Source organism: Genypterus blacodes, unplaced genomic scaffold, assembly GCF_046128005.1.
Source record: "Genypterus blacodes isolate CSIRO-AG114 ecotype Tasmania unplaced genomic scaffold, CSIRO-AGI_Gbla_v1 ptg000039l_1, whole genome shotgun sequence".
Taxonomy (NCBI): Eukaryota; Metazoa; Chordata; class Actinopteri; order Ophidiiformes; family Ophidiidae; genus Genypterus; species Genypterus blacodes.
This window is the reverse complement of record NW_027466852.1, coordinates 7,508,827-7,528,407: the sequence shown is the minus strand read 5'-3', so window position 1 is coordinate 7,528,407 and position 19,581 is coordinate 7,508,827. Positions and strand designations below refer to the sequence as shown.

General features: G+C 45.5%; 26 non-coding genes and 7 pseudogenes across 26 annotated transcripts; all 33 read left to right on the top strand.

Annotated features, from left to right (window-relative positions):
• The first annotated feature begins 4,158 nt into the window (after window positions 1-4,158).
• LOC142998872 (5S ribosomal RNA) lies at window positions 4,159-4,277 on the top strand. Its single transcript, XR_012963159.1, has one exon. It is a non-coding gene; the product is annotated as a 5S ribosomal RNA (ribosomal RNA).
• Window positions 4,278-4,735: 458 nt separating this feature from the next.
• Window positions 4,736-4,854, top strand: LOC142997172 (5S ribosomal RNA). The gene has a single exon (XR_012961907.1). It is a non-coding gene; the product is annotated as a 5S ribosomal RNA (ribosomal RNA).
• A 245-nt stretch (window positions 4,855-5,099) lies between these two features.
• On the top strand, window positions 5,100-5,218 carry LOC142998871 (5S ribosomal RNA). The gene has a single exon (XR_012963158.1). It is a non-coding gene; the product is annotated as a 5S ribosomal RNA (ribosomal RNA).
• Window positions 5,219-5,463: 245 nt separating this feature from the next.
• Window positions 5,464-5,582, top strand: LOC142997748 (5S ribosomal RNA). Its single transcript, XR_012962459.1, has one exon. It is a non-coding gene; the product is annotated as a 5S ribosomal RNA (ribosomal RNA).
• Window positions 5,583-6,037: 455 nt separating this feature from the next.
• LOC142998769 (5S ribosomal RNA) lies at window positions 6,038-6,156 on the top strand. Its single transcript, XR_012963064.1, has one exon. It is a non-coding gene; the product is annotated as a 5S ribosomal RNA (ribosomal RNA).
• A 245-nt stretch (window positions 6,157-6,401) lies between these two features.
• On the top strand, window positions 6,402-6,520 carry LOC142997099 (5S ribosomal RNA). The gene has a single exon (XR_012961838.1). It is a non-coding gene; the product is annotated as a 5S ribosomal RNA (ribosomal RNA).
• A 445-nt stretch (window positions 6,521-6,965) lies between these two features.
• On the top strand, window positions 6,966-7,084 carry LOC142997222 (5S ribosomal RNA). Its single transcript, XR_012961956.1, has one exon. It is a non-coding gene; the product is annotated as a 5S ribosomal RNA (ribosomal RNA).
• Window positions 7,085-7,329: 245 nt separating this feature from the next.
• Window positions 7,330-7,448, top strand: LOC142997499 (5S ribosomal RNA). Its single transcript, XR_012962223.1, has one exon. It is a non-coding gene; the product is annotated as a 5S ribosomal RNA (ribosomal RNA).
• A 459-nt stretch (window positions 7,449-7,907) lies between these two features.
• On the top strand, window positions 7,908-8,026 carry LOC142998082 (5S ribosomal RNA; annotated as a pseudogene).
• Window positions 8,027-8,271: 245 nt separating this feature from the next.
• Window positions 8,272-8,380, top strand: LOC142998271 (5S ribosomal RNA; annotated as a pseudogene).
• A 397-nt stretch (window positions 8,381-8,777) lies between these two features.
• On the top strand, window positions 8,778-8,896 carry LOC142997960 (5S ribosomal RNA). The gene has a single exon (XR_012962662.1). It is a non-coding gene; the product is annotated as a 5S ribosomal RNA (ribosomal RNA).
• Window positions 8,897-9,141: 245 nt separating this feature from the next.
• LOC142997376 (5S ribosomal RNA) lies at window positions 9,142-9,260 on the top strand. Its single transcript, XR_012962104.1, has one exon. It is a non-coding gene; the product is annotated as a 5S ribosomal RNA (ribosomal RNA).
• Window positions 9,261-9,645: 385 nt separating this feature from the next.
• LOC142998037 (5S ribosomal RNA) lies at window positions 9,646-9,764 on the top strand (annotated as a pseudogene).
• A 460-nt stretch (window positions 9,765-10,224) lies between these two features.
• Window positions 10,225-10,343, top strand: LOC142998736 (5S ribosomal RNA). The gene has a single exon (XR_012963033.1). It is a non-coding gene; the product is annotated as a 5S ribosomal RNA (ribosomal RNA).
• Window positions 10,344-10,788: 445 nt separating this feature from the next.
• Window positions 10,789-10,908, top strand: LOC142998166 (5S ribosomal RNA; annotated as a pseudogene).
• A 460-nt stretch (window positions 10,909-11,368) lies between these two features.
• On the top strand, window positions 11,369-11,487 carry LOC142997864 (5S ribosomal RNA). The gene has a single exon (XR_012962571.1). It is a non-coding gene; the product is annotated as a 5S ribosomal RNA (ribosomal RNA).
• A 470-nt stretch (window positions 11,488-11,957) lies between these two features.
• LOC142998671 (5S ribosomal RNA) lies at window positions 11,958-12,076 on the top strand. The gene has a single exon (XR_012962970.1). It is a non-coding gene; the product is annotated as a 5S ribosomal RNA (ribosomal RNA).
• A 241-nt stretch (window positions 12,077-12,317) lies between these two features.
• LOC142997171 (5S ribosomal RNA) lies at window positions 12,318-12,436 on the top strand. The gene has a single exon (XR_012961906.1). It is a non-coding gene; the product is annotated as a 5S ribosomal RNA (ribosomal RNA).
• A 445-nt stretch (window positions 12,437-12,881) lies between these two features.
• On the top strand, window positions 12,882-13,000 carry LOC142997953 (5S ribosomal RNA). Its single transcript, XR_012962655.1, has one exon. It is a non-coding gene; the product is annotated as a 5S ribosomal RNA (ribosomal RNA).
• Window positions 13,001-13,245: 245 nt separating this feature from the next.
• On the top strand, window positions 13,246-13,364 carry LOC142997290 (5S ribosomal RNA). The gene has a single exon (XR_012962021.1). It is a non-coding gene; the product is annotated as a 5S ribosomal RNA (ribosomal RNA).
• A 469-nt stretch (window positions 13,365-13,833) lies between these two features.
• On the top strand, window positions 13,834-13,952 carry LOC142997444 (5S ribosomal RNA). Its single transcript, XR_012962168.1, has one exon. It is a non-coding gene; the product is annotated as a 5S ribosomal RNA (ribosomal RNA).
• Window positions 13,953-14,396: 444 nt separating this feature from the next.
• Window positions 14,397-14,515, top strand: LOC142997243 (5S ribosomal RNA). Its single transcript, XR_012961977.1, has one exon. It is a non-coding gene; the product is annotated as a 5S ribosomal RNA (ribosomal RNA).
• A 245-nt stretch (window positions 14,516-14,760) lies between these two features.
• LOC142997346 (5S ribosomal RNA) lies at window positions 14,761-14,879 on the top strand. Its single transcript, XR_012962075.1, has one exon. It is a non-coding gene; the product is annotated as a 5S ribosomal RNA (ribosomal RNA).
• Window positions 14,880-15,124: 245 nt separating this feature from the next.
• LOC142998108 (5S ribosomal RNA) lies at window positions 15,125-15,243 on the top strand (annotated as a pseudogene).
• Window positions 15,244-15,703: 460 nt separating this feature from the next.
• Window positions 15,704-15,822, top strand: LOC142998317 (5S ribosomal RNA; annotated as a pseudogene).
• Window positions 15,823-16,067: 245 nt separating this feature from the next.
• LOC142997353 (5S ribosomal RNA) lies at window positions 16,068-16,186 on the top strand. The gene has a single exon (XR_012962082.1). It is a non-coding gene; the product is annotated as a 5S ribosomal RNA (ribosomal RNA).
• Window positions 16,187-16,431: 245 nt separating this feature from the next.
• Window positions 16,432-16,550, top strand: LOC142997398 (5S ribosomal RNA). The gene has a single exon (XR_012962124.1). It is a non-coding gene; the product is annotated as a 5S ribosomal RNA (ribosomal RNA).
• Window positions 16,551-17,013: 463 nt separating this feature from the next.
• Window positions 17,014-17,132, top strand: LOC142997247 (5S ribosomal RNA). Its single transcript, XR_012961981.1, has one exon. It is a non-coding gene; the product is annotated as a 5S ribosomal RNA (ribosomal RNA).
• A 245-nt stretch (window positions 17,133-17,377) lies between these two features.
• LOC142997486 (5S ribosomal RNA) lies at window positions 17,378-17,496 on the top strand. The gene has a single exon (XR_012962210.1). It is a non-coding gene; the product is annotated as a 5S ribosomal RNA (ribosomal RNA).
• A 460-nt stretch (window positions 17,497-17,956) lies between these two features.
• LOC142998272 (5S ribosomal RNA) lies at window positions 17,957-18,075 on the top strand (annotated as a pseudogene).
• A 241-nt stretch (window positions 18,076-18,316) lies between these two features.
• Window positions 18,317-18,435, top strand: LOC142997571 (5S ribosomal RNA). The gene has a single exon (XR_012962291.1). It is a non-coding gene; the product is annotated as a 5S ribosomal RNA (ribosomal RNA).
• A 445-nt stretch (window positions 18,436-18,880) lies between these two features.
• LOC142997791 (5S ribosomal RNA) lies at window positions 18,881-18,999 on the top strand. Its single transcript, XR_012962499.1, has one exon. It is a non-coding gene; the product is annotated as a 5S ribosomal RNA (ribosomal RNA).
• Window positions 19,000-19,244: 245 nt separating this feature from the next.
• On the top strand, window positions 19,245-19,363 carry LOC142998915 (5S ribosomal RNA). Its single transcript, XR_012963201.1, has one exon. It is a non-coding gene; the product is annotated as a 5S ribosomal RNA (ribosomal RNA).
• The last annotated feature ends 218 nt before the right edge of the window (window positions 19,364-19,581 follow it).

Here is a 19,581-nt window from a genome sequence, read left to right as displayed (position 1 = left end):
TTTTCTTTGATCAACTAAAACCGCATTTGGGAGGGAACATTTGTGTAGTGGGGGATTTTAACTGTGCACTTACGAGGTTGGATATATCAAGCAACAATACATACAAAAGTGATATAAGTAGGAAATCGCTAAATGAGCTTTTTGACTATTTCAACCTGGTAGATCTGTGGAGGGTGCGCAATATGGGAGAAAGGGGCTTTTCCAGACGACAGACGGTTCTGGGGAAACTTAAACAGTCCAGGATTGACTTATGTCTATTAGCATCTGGGCTGGAAAAAAAGATTTCAAAATGCTGGTATGAGTTCACAGGGTTTAGCGATCATGCAAGGTTATGGGTGGAGCTGGGGGAGAAAGAGCACAAAGGTGGAGGGTTATGGTGTTTAAATAACAGTGTTTTGCTGGATGGAAAATATAGGGAGAAAGTTGAAAATCTACTGAAAGAAAGAAAAAGAGAACTGCAGGGTGAGGGTTGTATAAATATGGGGGAGTGGTGGGAGGAGGTGAAATTGCACATCAAAAAAGTGACAATAAACTATTGTAAAAATAAAATGGAGAAGGAAAGAAGGACTGAGTATAGTTTAAGAGACCAGATTAATAAAGAGCTGGAAAGGTCGATTGCAGAGGAAAACTTCAACAATCTAAAATATCTCATGCTGAGAAAACAATTAGATGAGCTTGAGAAGAAACGGAGCAGAGGGGCAGCTATCAGATCAAGGATGAAGGATATTTTAGAAGGGGAAAAGAATACAAGTTTCTTTTTAGGGCTTGAAAATAGACAGCAAAAGAAAGCTCATCTGCAAAACCTGAAAAATGAAGAGGGTAAGACAATGGAGAAGACAGGGGAAATGCTGGAGGTGGCTCATAAACATTTTAAAAAACTTTTTTCAAAGATGGAGGTAAACTCTACAGACCACAGTGTTTTTGAAGGGATAGAAAAAAAATTAGGGGAAGAGGACAGAGCAGACTGTGATAAAAACATAACAGAGGAAGAATTGGAAAGAGCAATAAATGGTTTGAATAAGAACAAAAGTCCAGGGCTGGATGGGTTATCGGGGGAATTTTACATCACCTTTAAACAGGTGATAAAGCCAATTCTCCTGAGAATCTTTCAATGCATGGAGCGGGAGGGGAAAGCATCTGGGGACTTCTTCACGGGGCTAATCCGAGTGGTGTATAAGAATAAGGGTGACAAAGGTGATTTGGGGAATTATAGGCCAATTAGTCTGCTAAATACAGATTATAAAATACTGGCTAAAATCCTGGCAAACAGATTGAAGGAGGTGATAGGCACAGTGGTGAATCCCTGTCAGTGTTATGGTGTGGTAGGGAGAGACATTAGTGACATCATCTTATCGATCCAGGACATCTTTGACAAAATGAATCAGAAGGGAGGGCTGTACATAGGGGTTGATTTAGAGAAGGCGTTTGATAGGGTGGATCATGATTTTTTGTTTAAAACACTGGGAAAGATGGGTTTCGGGGAAGGTTTCACTAAATGGATTAGGTTAATATATAGGAATGCCATCAGTAGGGTGAAAATAAACGGGAGGTTAACTGAGAGCTTCGCTCTGGAGAGGTCAATCAGGCAAGGATGCCCGCTTTCAGCTATGTTATACTCCATAGCGGCAGAACCCTTGTCTGCCCTCATTAGGAGGGACCCAGGGATTTTGGGGATTGAAATGGAAGATAAAACGGACACGAAAATCTACCAGTACGCAGATGACATAAGTATTACGGTTAGGGATGAGAGGAGTGTAGACAGGGTGCTGCAGCATTTAGAGTGCTATGAGAGGGCATCTGGGGCCAAAATCAATGGGAAAAAAACCGAGCTAATGGGCTTTGGTGATGGTTTCGATTGTGTAAATAAATGGAATTTTGTAAAGAGAAATGAAATGGTGAAGGTTTTGGGTGTATACGTAGGTAAGAATCGAGATGCAGCAACAAAACAAACGTGGGGTGAAATAGAGGGAAAAATCAAAATGCGATTGGATTTCTGGTCCGGGAGGAAATTGAATCTAAGGGGTAAAGTGATAGTAACTAACGCCCTCCTCCTGTCCAAGTGTCAGTATGCGCTAAGAGTCTGTGAAATGCCGGACAGGGTAATAGGAAAGCTGAATGACATGATGAGTGCTTTCATCTGGAATAAAAAACAGCATTTGATAGCCAGGAAGGTGCTCATCAATGGGCAGAAGGAGGGCGGTTTGAAATTGGTGGACCTGAAAAGTAAAAAGCTTAGTGCACGGATTCGACTGTTAGGGAAATTTATGGGAAACGCAAAGATTTACGCGTGGCAGAAGTGCCTCGACTCTTGCCTACAGGGGTGGGATAATAGAGGAGTGTTTAATCTATGTAGGGAAACGGAGCAAAGGGAAAGAGCACAGGTTAATGCATTTACAGGGGAAATACTTGAAGCGTGGAATATTTTACTGGGGGATTTAAAGTTTAGATGTGAGACTGCGGAGCAGGTGTTACACCAACCAGTTTTCAGAAATCCGGCAATAAGGTGTCAGGGGAAGGTATTTTCAGGGAGGTACTTGGAGGAACTAGGTTTAAATCAGGTGAAGCACTTTATCCAAAGAGGTGGTGGATTTCTGCAGGAGGAAGTAATCCAGGAGGTTAGGGGAAGATTAGGGAAAGTGAGACCAATAGAGATCAAAAGACTATGCCAGAGAATTTTAGAGGGGTTACCTCGTAGCTGGGTGGCGCTGGTGAAGGGGAGGAGGGCAGAGAAGGCTCTGGAGTTGGTCAGTTTCTCCCTCATCCAAGGAGGGAAAGAGCATGACATACGATCAGTTAACTCCAAGATACTATATAGAGTGTTTTTGGGAAAGGAAAAGAAGAAAGCGGCAGCTGAGGAAGTATGGCTAAGGCAGTTCCATGGGCTTCAGAGGGAGCACATTTGGTCAGATCTAAATGTGAAGTTCATTTCATCAGAGTGCTTTGATACAAATTTCAGGCTCAGACACAATAGAATATTTGTCAATTTGGTGCTAAACCAGATAAATAGACTCAACAGCAAGGTTTGTGATATATGTGAGGTGGAAGTGGAGACATTTAGGCACTTTATTTTTGAATGTAAGGAGTTAAAAGTGTTTTTTGAGAAACTGGACCAATGCTTTCAAAAATGTAGAGTCACAATCACGGAAAAGGAAAAATGGGAGAGGTTTTTTCTATTTGGGTATAAGGAAAGGAAAGCAGGGGTGAACAAATGGCTTATCAATTACATTCTGAGTTATGCCAAACATGTCATCAGACTTCGGAGAAACTATTCACATTTCGAGGACAAAAAAGTGAACATCTGGAGATTTTTCTGTAACTTTATGAAAAGGAATGTGAGTCTGCTGTGGGATGGTGGGGACAAGAATTTCAAACAAAAGGTGCTGGAAGATAACTGTCTATTTGTGTGTGGAAATCAGGGTGGGGTGCAAATGTCAATAGGTCAAGGGTGAGGGGTGATGGGTGAAGGAAAAAAAAAAAGAAAAAAAAAAAGATGTGATGAATGGTGTTATGGATTGTTGGAAATAATTGGATTTGATTTGAAATGACTTGTATTTACTTGTGTAAAATGTATTTGTAAAAATATTTATTTTTTGATAATAAAAGAGAAAAAAAAAAAACACGCCCGATCTCGTCTGATCTCGGAAGCTAAGCAGCATCAGGCAAGGTTCGTACTTGGATGGGAGACCGCCTGGGAATACCCGGTGCAGTAAGCATTTTGGCCCTCTGAGCAGCAGGCCTCACCTGGTCCTCCTCCCTCATGTTTCACTCCCTCTGTGAACACGCAATTTCCCTCGGGAGAACAAAGTTGTATCTTATGTTATCTTATATGAAATCATACATTCAGAAAATGAGTATTGCACATGGGCATAATATGAGATGATTGAATGCACATGAGGAGTGAAGTACACGAGCCACTGTGTGACGATGATGATGATGATGATGAAAGTGAGCGTCAGAGATGTAAGTGGTCCCTCTGTATGTTCTATGTGATGATTATCAGTTTCATTAGGTAAGACTTCATTATCCAGAAATGTGTGTTTCTGGTGAAGGCATCATGTAAATTGTGATATACATGAACTTGAGTGTAGTCATGTGTACACGGTGACTTGAACTGGGTCTGTCTCACCTATAAAGAGCCTCTGTGTGGCTGCTCTCCTCGTTTACGGCCATACCACTCTGAACACGCCCGATCTCGTCTGATCTCGGAAGCTAATCAGCGTCGGGCCAGGTTAGTACTTGGATGGGAGACCGCCTGGGAATACCCGGTGCCGTAAGCATTTTGGCCCTCTGAGCAGCAGGCCTCACCTGGTCCTCCTCCCTCATGTTTCACTCCCTCTGTCAACACCCAATGTCCCTCAGGAAAATAAAGTTGTATCTTATCTTATCTTATATGAAAGCATACATTCAGAAAATGAGTATTGCACATGGGCATAATATGAGATGATTGAATGCACGAGGAGTGTAGTACACGAGCCACTGTGTGACGATGATGATGATGATGATGATGATGATGAGGATAAAAGTGAGCGCCAGAGATGTAAGTGGTCCCTCTGTATGTTCTATGTGATGATTATCAGTTTCATTAGGTAAGACTTCATTATCCAGAAATGTGTGTTTCTGATAAAGGCATCATGTAAATTGTGATATACATGAACTTGAGTGTAGTCATGTGTACACGGTGACTTGAACTGGGTCTGTCTCACCTATAAAGAGCCTCTGTGTGGCTGCTCTCCTCGTTTACGGCCATACCACTCTGAACACGCCCGATCTCGTCTGATCTCGGAAGCTAAGCAGCGTCGGGCCAGGTTAGTACTTGGATGGGAGACCGCCTGGGAATACCCGGTGCAGTAAGCACTTTGGCCCTCTGAGCAGAAGGCCTCACCTGGTCCTCCTCCCTCATGTTTCACTCCCTCTGTGAACACGCAATTTCCCTCGGGAGAATAAAGTTGTATCTTATCTTATCTGAAATGTTAGTGTTCTTCTGATGAAGGCATCATGTAAATTGTGATATACATGAACTTGAGTGTAGTCATGTGTACACGGTGACTTGAACTGGGTCTGTCTCACCTATAAAGAGCCTCTGTGTGGCTGCTCTCCTCGTTTACGGCCATACCACTCTGAACACGCCCGATCTCGTCTGATCTCGGAAGCTAATCAGCGTCGGGCCAGGTTAGTACTTGGATGGGAGACCGCCTGGGAATACCCGGTGCCGTAAGCATTTTGGCCCTCTGAGCAGCAGGCCTCACCTGGTCCTCCTCCCTCATGTTTCACTCCCTCTGTCAACATGCAATTTCCCTCGGGAGAATAAAGTTGTATCTTATCTTATCTGAAATGTTAGTGTTCTTCTGATGAAGGCAACATATAAATTGTGATATACATGAACTTGAGTGTAGTCATGTGTACACGGTGACTTGAACTGGGTCTGTCTCACCTATAAAGAGCCTCTGTGTGGCTGCTCCCCTCGTTTACGGCTATACCACTCTGAACACGCCTGATCTCGTCTGATCTCGGAAGCAAAGCAGCGTCGGGCCAGGTTAGTACTTGGATGGGAGACCGCCTGGGAATACCCGGTGCCGTAAGAATTTTGGCCCTCTGAGCAGCAGGCCTCACCTGGTCCTCCTCCCTCATGTTTCACTCCCTCTGTCAACACCCAATGTCCCTCAGAAGAATAAAGTTGCATCTTATCTTATCTGAAAGCATACATTCAGAAAATGAGTATTGCACATGGGCATAATATGAGATGATTGAATGCACATGAGGAGTGAAGTACACGAGCCACTGTGTGACGATGATGATGATGATGATGATGATGATGAGGATGAAAGTGAGCGCCAGAGATGTAAGTGGTCCCTCTGTATGTTCTATGTGATGATTATCAGTTTCATTAGGTAAGACTTCATTATCCAGAAATGTGTGTTTCTGATGAAGGCATCATGTAAATTGTGATATACATGAACTTGAGTGTAGTCATGTGTACACGGTGACTTGATCTGGGTCTGTCTCACCTAAAAAGAGCCTCTGTGTAGCTGCTCTCCTCGTTTACGGCCATACCACTCTGAACACGCCCGATCTCGTCTGATCTCGGAAGCTAATCAGCGTTGGGCCAGGTTAGTACTTGGATGGGAGACCGCCTGGGAATACCCGGTGCCGTAAGCATTTTGGCCCTCTGAGCAGCAGGCCTCACCTGGTCCTCCTCCCTCATGTTTCACTCCCTCTGTCAACATGCAATTTCCCTCGGGAGAATAAAGTTGTATCTTATCTTATCTGAAATGTTAGTGTTCTTCTGATGAAGGCATCATGTAAATTGTGATATACATGAACTTGAGTGTAGTCATGCGTACACGGTGACTTGAACTGGGTCTGTCTCACCTATAAAGAGCCTCTGTGTGGCTGCTCTCCTCGTTTACGGCCATACCACTCTGAACACGCCTGATCTCGTCTGATCTCGGAAGCTAAGCAGCGTCGGGCCAGGTAAGTACTTGGATGGGAGACCGCCTGGGAATACCCGGTGCCGTAAGCATTTTGGCCCTCTGAGCAGCAGGCCTCACCTGGTCCTCCTCCCTCATGTTTCACTCCCTCTGTCAACACCCAATGTCCCTCGGGAGAATAAAGTTGTATCTTATCTTATCTTATATGAAATCATACATTCAGAAAATGAGTATTGCACATGGGCATAATATGAGATGATTGAATGCACATGAGGAGTGAAGTACACGAGCCACTGTGTGACAATGATGATGATGAGGATGATAGATAGCGTCAGAGATGTAAGTGGTCCCTCTGTATGTTCTATGTGATGATTATCAGTTTCAATAAGTAAGACTTCATTATCCAGAAATGTGTGTTTCTGATGAAGGCATCATGTAAATTGTGATATACATGAACTTGAGTGTAGTCATGTGTACACGGTGACTTGAACTGGGTCTGTCTCACCTATAAAGAGCCTCTGTGTGGCTGCTCTCCTCGTTTACGGCCATACCACTCTGAACATGCCCGATCTCGTCTGATCTCGGAAGCTAATCAGCGTCGGGCCAGGTTAGTACTTGGATGGGAGACCGCCTGGGAATACCCGGTGCCGTAAGCATTTTGGCCCTCTGAGCAGCAGGCCTCACCTGGTCCTCCTCCCTCATGTTTCACTCCCTCTGTCAACACGCAATTTCCCTCAGGAGAATAAAGTTGTATCTTATCTTATCTGAAATGTTAGTGTTCTTCTGATGAAGGCATCATGTAAATTGTGATATACATGAACTTGAGTGTAGTCATGCGTACACGGTGACTTGAACTGGGTCTGTCTCACCTATAAAGAGCCTCTGAGTGGCTGCTTTCCTCGTTTACGGCCATACCACTCTGAACACGCCTGATCTCGTCTGATCTCGGAAGCTAAGCAGCGTCGGGCCGGGTTAGTACTTGGATGGGAGACCGCCTGGGAATACCCGGTGCAGTAAGCATTTTGGCCCTCTGAGCAGCAGGCCTCACCTGGTCCTCCTCCCTCATGTTTCACTCCCTCTGTCAACACCCAATGTCCCTCATGAGAATAAAGTTGTATCTTATTTATCTTATATGAATGCATACATTCAGAAAATGAGTATTGCACATGGGCATAATATGAGATGATTGAATGCACATGAGGAGTGAAGTACACGAGCCACTGTGTGACGATGATGATGATGATGATGATGATGATGAGGATGAAAGTGAGCGCCAGAGATGTAAGTGGTCCCTCTGTATGTTCTATGTGATGATTATCAGTTTCATTAGGTAAGACTTCATTATCCAGAAATGTGTGTTTCTGATAAAGGCATCATGTAAATTGTGATATACATGAACTTGAGTGTAGTCATGTGTACACGGTGACTTGAACTGGGTCTGTCTCACCTATAAAGAGCCTCTGTGTGGCTGCTCTCTTCGTTTACGGCCATACCACTCTGAACATGCCCGATCTAGTCTGATCTCGGAAGCTAATCAGCGTCGGGCCAGGTTAGTACTTGGATGGGAGACCGCCTGGGAATACCCGGTGCAGTAAGCATTTTGGCCCTCTGAGCAGCAGACCTCACCTGGTCCTCCTCCCTCATGTTTCACTCCCTCTGTGAACACGCAATTTCCCTCGGGAGAATAAAGTTGTATCTTATCTTATCTGAAATGTCACTGTTCTTCTGATGAAGGCATCATGTAAATTGTGATATACATGAACTTGAGTGTAGTCATGCGTACACGGTGACTTGAACTGGGTCTGTCTCACCTATAAAGAGCCTCTGTGTGGCTACTCTCCTCGTTTACGGCCATACCACTCTGAACACGCCTGATCTCGGAAGCTAAACAGCGTCGGGCCAGGTTAGTACTTGGATGGGAGACCGCCTGGGAATACCCGGTGCCGTAAGCGTTTTGGCCCTCTGAGCAGCAGGCCTCACCTGGTTTTATCTTATCTTATCTTATATGAAAGCATACATTCAGAAAATGAGTATCGCACATCGGCATAATATGAGATGATTGAATGCACATGAGGAGTGAAGTACACGAGCCACTGTGTGACGATGATGATGATGATGATGATGATGAGGATGAAAGTGAGCGCCAGAGATGTAAGTGGTCCCTTTGTATGTTCTATGTGATGATTATCAGTTTCATTAGGTAAGACTTCATTATCCAGAAATGTGTGTTTCTGATGAAGGCATCATGTAAATTGTGATATACATGAACTTGAGTGTAGTCATGTGTACACGGTGACTTGAACTGGGTCTGTCTCACCTAAAAAGAGCCTCTGTGTGGCTGCTCTCCTTGTTTACGGCCATACAACTCTGAACACGCCTGATCTCGTCTGATCTCGGAAGCTAAGCAGCGTCGGGCCAGGTTAGTACTTGGATGGGAGACCGCCTGGGAATACCCGGTGCAGTAAGCATTTTGGCCCTCTGAGCAGCAGACCTCACCTGGTCCTCCTCCCTCATGTTTCACTCCCTCTGTGAACACGCAATTTCCCTCGGGAGAATAAAGTTGTATCTTATCTTATCTGAAATGTCACTGTTCTTCTGATGAAGGCATCATGTAAATTGTGATATACATGAACTTGAGTGTAGTCATGCGTACACGGTGACTTGAACTGGGTCTGTCTCACCTATAAAGAGCCTCTGTGTGGCTCCTCTCCTCGTTTACGGCCATACCACTCTGAACACGTCTGATCTCGTCTGATCTCGGAAGCTAAGCAGCGTCGGGCCAGGTTAGTACTTGGATGGGAGACCGCCTGGGAATACCCGGTGCCGTAAGCGTTTTGGCCCTCTGAGCAGCAGGCCTCACCTGGTTTTATCTTATCTTATCTTATATGAAAGCATACATTCAGAAAATGAGTATTGCACATGGGCATAATATGAGATGATTGAATGCACATGAGGAGTGATGTACACGAGCCACTGTGTGACAATGATGATGATGAGGATGAAAGTGAGCGTCAGAGATGTTAGTGGTCCCTCTTTTTGTTCTATGTGATGATTATCGGTTTCATTAGGTAAGACTTCATTATCCAGAAATGTGTGTTTCTGATGAAGGCATCATGTAAATTGTGATATACATGAACTTGAGTGTAGTCATGCGTACACGGTGACTTGAACTGGGTCTGTCTCACCTATAAAGAGCCTCTGTGTGGCTGCTCTCCTCGTTTGCGGCCATATCACTCTGAACACGCCCGATCTCCTCTGATCTCGGAAGCTAAGCAGCATCGGGCCAGGTTAGTACTTGGATGGGAGACTGCCTGGGAATACCCGGTGCCGTAAGCATTTTGGCCCTCTGAGCAGCAGGCCTCACCTGGTCCTCCTCCCTCATGTTTCACTCCCTCTCTCAACACGCAATTTCCCTCCGGAGAATAAAGTTGTATCTTATCTTATCTTATATGAAACTAACATTCAGTAAATGAGTATTGCACATGGGCATAATATGAGAAGATTTAATGCACATCAGAAGTGAAGTACACGAGCCACTCTGTGACAATGATGATGATGATGATGATGATGATGATGATGAAAGTGAGCGTCAGAGTTGTTAGTGGTCCCTCTTTATGTTCTATGTGATGATTATCAGTTTCATTAGGTAAGACTTCATTATCCAGAAATGTGTGTTTTCTGATGAAGGCATCATGTCAATTGTGATATACATGAACTTGAGTGTAGTCATGTGTACAAGGTGACTTGAACTGGGTCTGTCTCACCAGTGAAGAGCCTCTGTGTGGCTGCTCTCCTCGATTACGGCCATACCACTCTGAACACGCCCGATCTCGTCTGATCTCGGAAGCTAAGCAGCGTCGGGCCAGGTTAGTACTTGGATGGGAGACCGCCTGGGAATACCCGGTGCCGTAAGCATTTTGGCCCTCTGAGCAGCGGGCCTCATTGCGTCCTCCTCCCTCATGTTTTACTCCCTCTGTAAACACGCAATTTCCCTCGGGAGAATAAAGTTGTATCTTATCTTATCTTATATGAAATCATACATTCAGAAAATGAGTATTGCACATGGGCATAATATGAGATGATTGAATGCACATGAGGAGTGAAGTACACGAGCCACTGTGTGACAATGATGATGATGATGATAAAAGTGAGCGTCAGAGATGTTAGTGGTCCCTCTGTATGTTCTGTGTGATGATTATCAGTTTCATTAGGTAAGACCTCATTATCCAGAAATGTGTTCTTCTGATGAAGGCATCATGTAAATTGTGATATACATGAACTTGAGTGTAGTCATGTGTACACGGTGACTTGAACTGGGTCTGTCTCACCTATAAAGAGCCTCTGTGTGGCTGCTCTCCTCGTTCACGGCCATACCACTCTGAACACGCCCGATCTCGTCTGATCTCGGAAAGCTAATCAGCGTGGGGCCAGGTTAGTACTTGGATGGGAGACCGCCTGGGAATACCCGGTGCAGTAAGCATTTTGGCCCTCTGAGCAGCAGGCCTCACCTGGTCCTCCTCACTCATGTTGCACTCCCTCTGTGAGCAAGCAATGTCCCTCGGGAGAATAAAGTTGTATCTTATCTTATCTTATATGAAATCATACATTCAGAAAATGAGTATTGCACATGGGCATAATATGAGATGATTGAATGCACATGAGGAGTGAAGTACACGAGCCACTGTGTGACGATGATGATGATGATAATGATGATGATGATGATGAAAGTGAGCGTCAGAGATGTTAGTGGTCCCTCTTTATATTCTATGTGATGATTATCAGTTTCATTAGGTAAGACTTCATTATCCAGAAATGTGTGTTTCTGATGAAGGCATCATGTAAATTGTGATATACATGAACTTGAGTGTAGTCATGTGTACACGGTGACTTGAACTGGGTCTGTCTCACCTATAAAGAGCCTCTCTGTGGCTGCTCTCCTCGTTCACGGCCATACCACTCTGAACACGCCCGATCTCGTCTGATCTCGGAAGCTAATCAGCATGGGGCCAGGTTAGTACTTGGATGGGAGACCGCCTGGGAATACCCGGTGCCGTAAGCATTTTGGCCGTCTGAGCAGCAGGCGTCACCTGGTCCTCCTCCCTCATGTTTCACTCCCTCTGTAAACACGCAATTTCCCTCGGGAGAATAAAGTTGTATCTTATCTTATCTTATATGAAAGCATACATTCAGAAAATGAGTATTGCACGTGGGCATAATATGAGATGATTGAACGCACATGAGGAGTGAAGTACACGAGCCACTGTGTGACGATGATGATGATGATGATGATGATGATGAGGATAAAAGTGAGCGCCAGAGATGTATCCTGTATGTTCTATGTGATGATTATCAGTTTCATTAGGTTCATTAGGTTTCATTAGGTAAGACTTCATTATCCAGAACTGGTGTTTCTGATGAAGGCATCATGTAAATTGTGATATACATGAACTTGAGTGTAGTCATGTGTACACGGTGACTTGAACTGGGTCTGTCTCACCTATAAAGAGCCTCTGTGTGGCTTCTCTCCTCGTTTACGGCCATACCACTCTGAACACGCCCGATCTCGTCTGATCTCGGAAGCTAAGCAGCGTCGGGCCAGGTTAGTACTTGGATGGGAGACCGCCTGGGAATACCCGGTGCCGTAAGCATTTTGGCACTCTGAGCAGCAGGCCTCACCTGGTCCTCCTCCCTCATGTTTCACTCCCTCTGTCAACACGCAATTTCCCTCGGGAGAATAAAGTTGTATCTTATCTTATCTGAAATGTGTGTTTATGATGAAGGCATCATGTCAATTGTGATATACATGAACTTGAGTGTAGTCATGTGTACACGGTGACTTGAACTGGGTCTGTCTCACCTATAAAGAGCCTCTGAGTGGCTGCTTTCCTCGTTTACGGCCATACCACTCTGAACACGCCCGATCTCGTCTGATCTCGGAAGCTAAGCAGCGTCGGGCCAGGTTAGTACTTGGATGGGAGACCGCCTGGGAATACCCGGTGCAGTAAGCATTTTGGACCTCTGAGCAGCAGGCCTCACCTGGTCCTCCTCCCTCATGTTTCACTCCCTCTGTCAACACCCAATGTCCCTCGGGAGAATAAAGTTGTATCTTATCTTATCTTATATGAAATCATACATTCAGAAAATGAGTATTGCACATGGGCATAATATGAGATGATTGAATGCACATGAGGAGTGAAGTACACGAGCCACTGTGTGACAATGATGATGATGAGGATGATAGTGAGCGTCAGAGATGTAAGTGGTCCCTCTGTATGTTCTATGTGATGATTATCAGTTTCATTAGGTAAGACTTCATTATCCAGAAATGTGTGTTTCTGATAAAGGCATCATGTAAATTGTGATATACATGAACTTGAGTGTAGTCATGTGTACACGGTGACTTGAACTGGGTCTGTCTCACCTATAAAGAGCCTCTGTGTGGCTGCTCTCCTCGTTTACGGCCATACCACTCTGAACACGCCCAATCTCGTCTGATCTCTGAAGCTAATCAGCGTCGGGCCAGGTTAGTACTTGGATGGGAGACCGCCTGGGAATACCCGGTGCCGTAAGCATTTTGGCCCTCTGAGCAGCAGGCCTCACCTGGTCCTCCTCCCTCATTTGTCTTGCCCTCTGTCAACACACAATTTCCCTCGGGAGAACAAAGTTGTATCTTATCTTATCTGAAATGTTAGTGTTCTTCTGATGAAGGCATCATGTAAATTGTGATATACATGAACTTGAGTGTAGTCATGTGTACACGGTGACTTGAACTGGGTCTGTCTCACCTATAAAGAGCCTCTGTGTGGCTGCTCTCCTCGTTTACGGCCATACCACTCTGAACACGCCCGATCTCGTGTGATCTCGGAAGCTAATCAGCGTCGGGCCAGGTTAGTACTTGGATGGGAGACCGCCTGGGAATACCCGGTGCCGTAAGCATCTTGGCCCTCTGAGCAGCAGGCCTCACCTGGTCCTCCTCTCTCATGTTTCACTCCCTCTGTCAACACCCAATGTCCCTTGGGAGAATAAAGTTGCATCTTATCTTATCTTATATGAAAGCATACATTCAGAAAATGAGTATTGCACATGGGCATAATATGAGAAGATTGAATGCACATGAGAAGTGAAGTACACGAGCCACTGTGTGACGATGATGATGATGATGATGATGATGATGATGATGATGATGATGAAAGTGAGCGTCAGAGATGTTAGTGGTCCCTCTTTATATTCTATGTGATGATGATCAGTTTCATTAGGTAAGACTTCATTATCCAGAAATGTGTGTTTCTGATGAAGGCATCATGTAAATTGTGATATACATGAACTTGAGTGTAGTCATGTGTACACGGTGACTTGAACTGGGTCTGTCTCACCTATAAAGAGCCTCTGTGTGGCTGCTCTCCTCGTTTACGTCCATACCACTCTGAACACGCCCGATCTCGTCTGATCTCGGAAGCTAATCAGCGTCGGGCCAGGTTAGTACTTGGATGGGAGACCGCCTGGGAATACCCGGTGCCGTAAGCATTTTGGCCCTCTGAGCAGCAGGCCTCACCTGGTCCTCCTCCCTCATGTTTCACTCCCTCTGTCAACACCCAATGTCCCTCGGGAGAATAAAGTTGTATCTTATCTTATCTTATATGAAATCATACATTCAGAAAATGAGTATTGCACATGGGCATAATATGAGATGATTGAATGCACATGAGGAGTGAAGTACACGAGCCACTGTGTGACAATGATGATGATGAGGATGAAAGTGAGCGTCAGAGATGTAAGTGGTCCCTCTGTATGTTCTATGTGATGATTATCAGTTTCATTAGGTAAGACTTCATTATCCAAAGCTGGTGTTTCTGATAAAGGCATCATGTAAATTGTGATATACATGAACTTGAGTGTAGTCATGTGTACACGGTGACTTGAACTGGGTCTGTCTCACCTATAAAGAGCCTCTGTGTGGCTGCTCTCCTCGTTTACGGCCATACCACTCTGAACACGCCCGATCTCGTCTGATCTCGGAAGCTAATCAGCGTCGGGCCAGGTTAGTACTTGGATGGGAGACCGCCTGGGAATACCCGGTGTCGTAAGCATTTTGGCCCTCTGAGCAGCAGGCCTCACCTGGTCCTCCTCCCTCATGTTTCACTCCCTCTGTCAACACGCAATTTCCCTCGGGAGAATAAAGTTGTATCTTATCTTATCTGAAATGTTAGTGTTCTTCTGATGAAGGCATCATGTAAATTGTGATATACATGAACTTGAGTGTAGTCATGCGTACACGGTGACTTGAACTGGGTCTGTCTCACCTATAAAGAGCCTCTGTGTGGCTCCTCTCCTCGTTTACGGCCAGACCACTCTGAACACGCCCGATCTCGTCTGATCTCGGAAGCTAAGCAGCGTCGGGCCAGGTTAGTACTTGGATGGAAGACCGCCTGGGAATACCCGGTGCCGTAAGCATTTTGGCCGTCTGAGCAGCAGGCCTCACCTGGTCCTCCTCCCTCATGTTTCACTCCCTCTGTGAACACGCAATTTCCCTCGGGAGAACAAAGTTGTATCTTATCTTATCTGAAATGTTAGTGTTCTTCTGATGAAGGCATCATGTAAATTGTGATATACATGAACTTGAGTGTAGTCATGCGTACACGGTGACTTGAACTGGGTCTGTCTCACCTATAAAGAGCCTCTGTGTGGCTCCTCTCCTCGTTTACGGCCAGACCACTCTGAACACGCCCGATCTCGTCTGATCTGGGAAGCTAATCAGCGTCGGGCCAGGTTAGTACTTGGATGGGAGACCGCCTGGGAATACCCGGTGTCGTAAGCATTTTGGCCGTCTGAGCAGCAGGCCTCACCTGGTCCTTCTCCCTCATGTTTCACTCCCTCTGTCAACACCCAATGTCCCTCAGGAGAATAAAGTTGTATCTCATCTTATCTTTTATGAAAGCATACATTCAGAAAATGAGTATTGCACATGGGCATAATATGAGATGATTGAATGCACATGAGGAGTGAAGTACACGAGCCACTGTGTGACGATGATGATGATGATGATGATGATGATGAGGATAAAAGTGAGCGCCAGAGATGTAAGTGGTCCCTCTGTATCTTCTATGTGATGATTATCAGTTTCATTAGGTAAGACTTCATTATCCAGAAATGTGTGTTTCTGATGAAGGCATCATGTAAATTGTGATATACATGAACTTGAGTGTAGTCATGTGTACACGGTGACTTGAACTGGGTCTGTCTCACCTATAAAGAGCCTCTGTGTGGCTTCTCTCCTCGTTTACGTCCATACCACTCTGAACACGCCCAATCTCGTCTGATCTCGGAAGCTAATCACCGTCGGGACAGGTTAGTACTTGGATGGGAGACCGCCTGGGAATACCCGGTGCCGTAAGCATTTTGGCCCTCTGAGCAGCAGGCCTCACCTGGTCCTCCTCCCTCATGTTTCACTCCCTCTGTCAACACGCAATTTCCCTCGGGAGAATAAAGTTGTATCTTATCTTATCTGAAATGTTAGTGTTCTTCTGATGAAGGCATCATGTAAATTGTGATATACATGAACTTGAGTGTAGTCATGCGTACACGGTGACTTGAACTGGGTCTGTCTCACCTATAAAGAGCCTCTGTGTGGCTCCTCTCCTCGTTTACGGCCAGACCACTCTGAACACGCCCGATCTCGTCTGATCTCGGAAGCTAATCAGCGTCGGGCCAGGTTAGTACTTGGATGGGAGACCGCCTGGGAATACCCGGTGCCGTAAGCATTTTGGCCGTCTGAGCAGCAGGCCTCACCTGGTCCTCCTCCCTCATGTTTCACTCCCTCTGTGAACACGCAATTTCCCTCGGGAGAACAAAGTTGTATCTTATCTTATCTGAAATGTTAGTGTTCTTCTGATGAAGGCATCATGTAAATTGTGATATACATGAACTTGAGTGTAGTCATGCGTACACGGTGACTTGAACTGGGTCTGTCTCACCTATAAAGAGCCTCTGTGTGGCTCCTCTCCTCGTTTACGACCAGACCACTCTGAACACGCCCGATCTCGTCTGATCTCGGAAGCTAATCAGCGTCGGGCCAGGTTAGTACTTGGATGGGAGACCGCCTGGGAATACCCGGTGTCGTAAGCATTTTGGCCGTCTGAGCAGCAGGCCTCACCTGGTCCTCCTCCCTCATGTTTCACTCCCTCTGTCAACACCCAATGTCCCTCAGGAGAATAAAGTTGTATCTTATCTTATCTTTTATGAAAGCATACATTCAGAAAATGAGTACTGCACATGGGCATAATATGAGATGATTGAATGCACATGAGGAGTGAAGTACACGAGCCACTGTGTGACGATGATGATGATGATGATGATGATGATGATGAGGATAAAAGTGAGCGCCAGAGATGTAAGTGGTCCCTCTGTATCTTCTATGTGATGATTATCAGTTTCATTAGGTAAGACTTCATTATCCAGAAATGTGTGTTTCTGATAAAGGCATCATGTAAATTGTGATATACATGAACTTGAGTGTAGTCATGTCTACACGGTGACTTGAACTGGGTCTGTCTCACCTATAAAGAGTTTCTGTGTGGCTGCTCTCCTCGTTTACGGCCATACCACTCTGAACATGCCCGATCTCGTCTGATCTCGGAAGCTAAGCAGCGTCGGGCCAGGTTCGTACTTGGATGGGAGACCGCCTGGGAATACCCGGTGCCGTAAGCATTTTGGCCCTCTGAGCAGCAGGCCTCACCTGGTCCTCCTCCCTCATGTTTCACTCCCTCTGTCAACACGCAATTTCCCTCGGGAGAATAAAGTTGTATCTTATCTTATCTGAAATGTTAGTGTTCTTCTGATGAAGGCATCATGTAAATTGTGATATACATGAACTTGAGTGTAGTCATGCATACACGGTGACTTGAACTGGGTCTGTCTCACCTATAAAGAGCCTCTGTGTGGCTCCTCTCCTCGTTTACGGCCAGACCACTCTGAACACGCCCGATCTCGTCTGATCTCAGAAGCTAAGCAGCGTCGGGCCAGGTTAGTACTTGGATGGGAGACCGCCTGGGAATACCCGGTGCCGTAAGCATTTTGGCCGTCTGAGCAGCAGGCCTCACCTGGTCCTCCTCCCTCATGTTTCACTCCCTCTGTCAACACCCAATGTCCCTCAGGAGAATAAAGTTGTATCTTATCTTATCTTATATGAAAGCATACATTCAGAAAATGAGTATTGCACATGGGCATAATATGAGATGATTGAATGCACATGAGGAGTGAAGTACACGAGCCACTGTGTGACGATGATGATGATGATGATGATGATGATGAGGATAAAAGTGAGCGCCAGAGATGTAAGTGGTCCCTCTGTATGTTCTATGTGATGATTATCAGTTTCATTAGGTAAGACTTCATTATCCAGAAATGTGTGTTTCTGATGAAGGCATCATGTAAATTGTGATATACATGAACTTGAGTGTAGTCATGTGTACACGGTGACTTGAACTGGGTCTGTCTCACCTATAAAGAGCCTCTGTGTGGCTTCTCTCCTCGTTTACGTCCATACCACTCTGAACACGCCCGATCTCGTCTGATCTCGGAAGCTAATCAGCGTCCGGACAGGTTAGTACTTTGATGGGAGACCGCCTGGGAATACCCGGTGCCGTAAGCATTTTGGCCCTCTGAGCAGCAGGCCTCACCTGGTCCTCCTCCCTCATGTTTCACTCCCTCTGTCAACACGCAATTTCCCTCGGGAGAATAAAGTTGTATCTTATCTTACCTGAAATGTGTGTTTATGATGACGGCATCATGTCAATTGTGATATACATGAACTTGAGTGTAGTTTTGTGTACACGGTGACGTGAACTGGGTCTGTCTTACCTATAAAGAGCCTCTGAGTGGCTGCTTTCCTCGTTTACGGCCATACCACTCTGAACACGCCCGATCTCGTCTGATCTCGGAAGCTAAGCAGCGTCGGGCCAGGTTAGTACTTGAATGGGAAACCGCCTGGGAATACCCGGTGCAGTAAGCATTTTGGCCCTCTGAGCAGCAGGCCTCACCTGGTCCTCCTCCCTCATGTTTCACTCACTCTGTCAACACCCAATGTCCCTCAGGAGAATAAAGTTGTATCTTATCTTATCTTATATGAAATCATACATTCAGAAAATGAGTATTGCACATGGGCATAATATGAGATGATTGAATGCACATGAGGAGTGAAGTACACGAGCCACTGTGTGACAATGATGATGATGAGGATGAATGTGAGCGTCAGAGATGTAAGTGGTCCCTCTGTATGTTCTATGTGATGATTATCAGTTTCATTAGGTAAGACTTCATTATCCAGAAATGTGTGTTTCTGATAAAGGCATCATGTAAATTGTGATATACATGAACTTGAGTGTAGTCATGTGTACACGGTGACTAAAACTGGGTCTGTCTCACCTATAAAGAGCCTCTGTGTGGCTGCTCTCCTCGTTTACGGCCATACCACTCTGAACACGCCCGATCTCGTCTGATCTCGGAAGCTAAGCAGCGTCGGGCCAGGTTAGTACTTGGATGGGAGACTGCCTGGGAATACTCGGTGCAGTAAGCATTTTGGCCCTCTGAGCAGCAGGCCTCACCTGGTCCTCCTCCCTCATGTTTCACTCCCTCTGTGAACACGCAATTTCCCTCGGGAGAACAAAGTTGTATCTTATCTTATCTGAAATGTTAGTGTTCTTCTGATGAAGGCATCATGTAAATTGTGATATACATGAACTTGAGTGTAGTCATGCGTACACGGTGACTTGAACTGGGTCTGTCTCACCTATAAAGAGCCTCTGTGTGGCTCCTCTCCTCGTTTACGGCCAGACCACTCTGAACACGCCCGATCTCGTCTGATCTCGGAAGCTAAGCAGCGTCGGGCCAGGTTAGTACTTGGATGGGAGACCGCCTGGGAATACCCGGTGCCGTAAGCATTTTGGCCGTCTGAGCAGCAGGCCTCACCTGGTCCTCCTCCCTCATGTTTCACTCCCTCTGTCAACACCCAATGTCCCTCAGGAGAATAAAGTTGTATCTTATCTTATCTTATATGAAAGCATACATTCAGAAAATGAGTATTGCACATGGGCATAATATGAGATGATTGAATGCACATGAGGAGTGAAGTACACGAGCCACTGTGTGACGATGATGA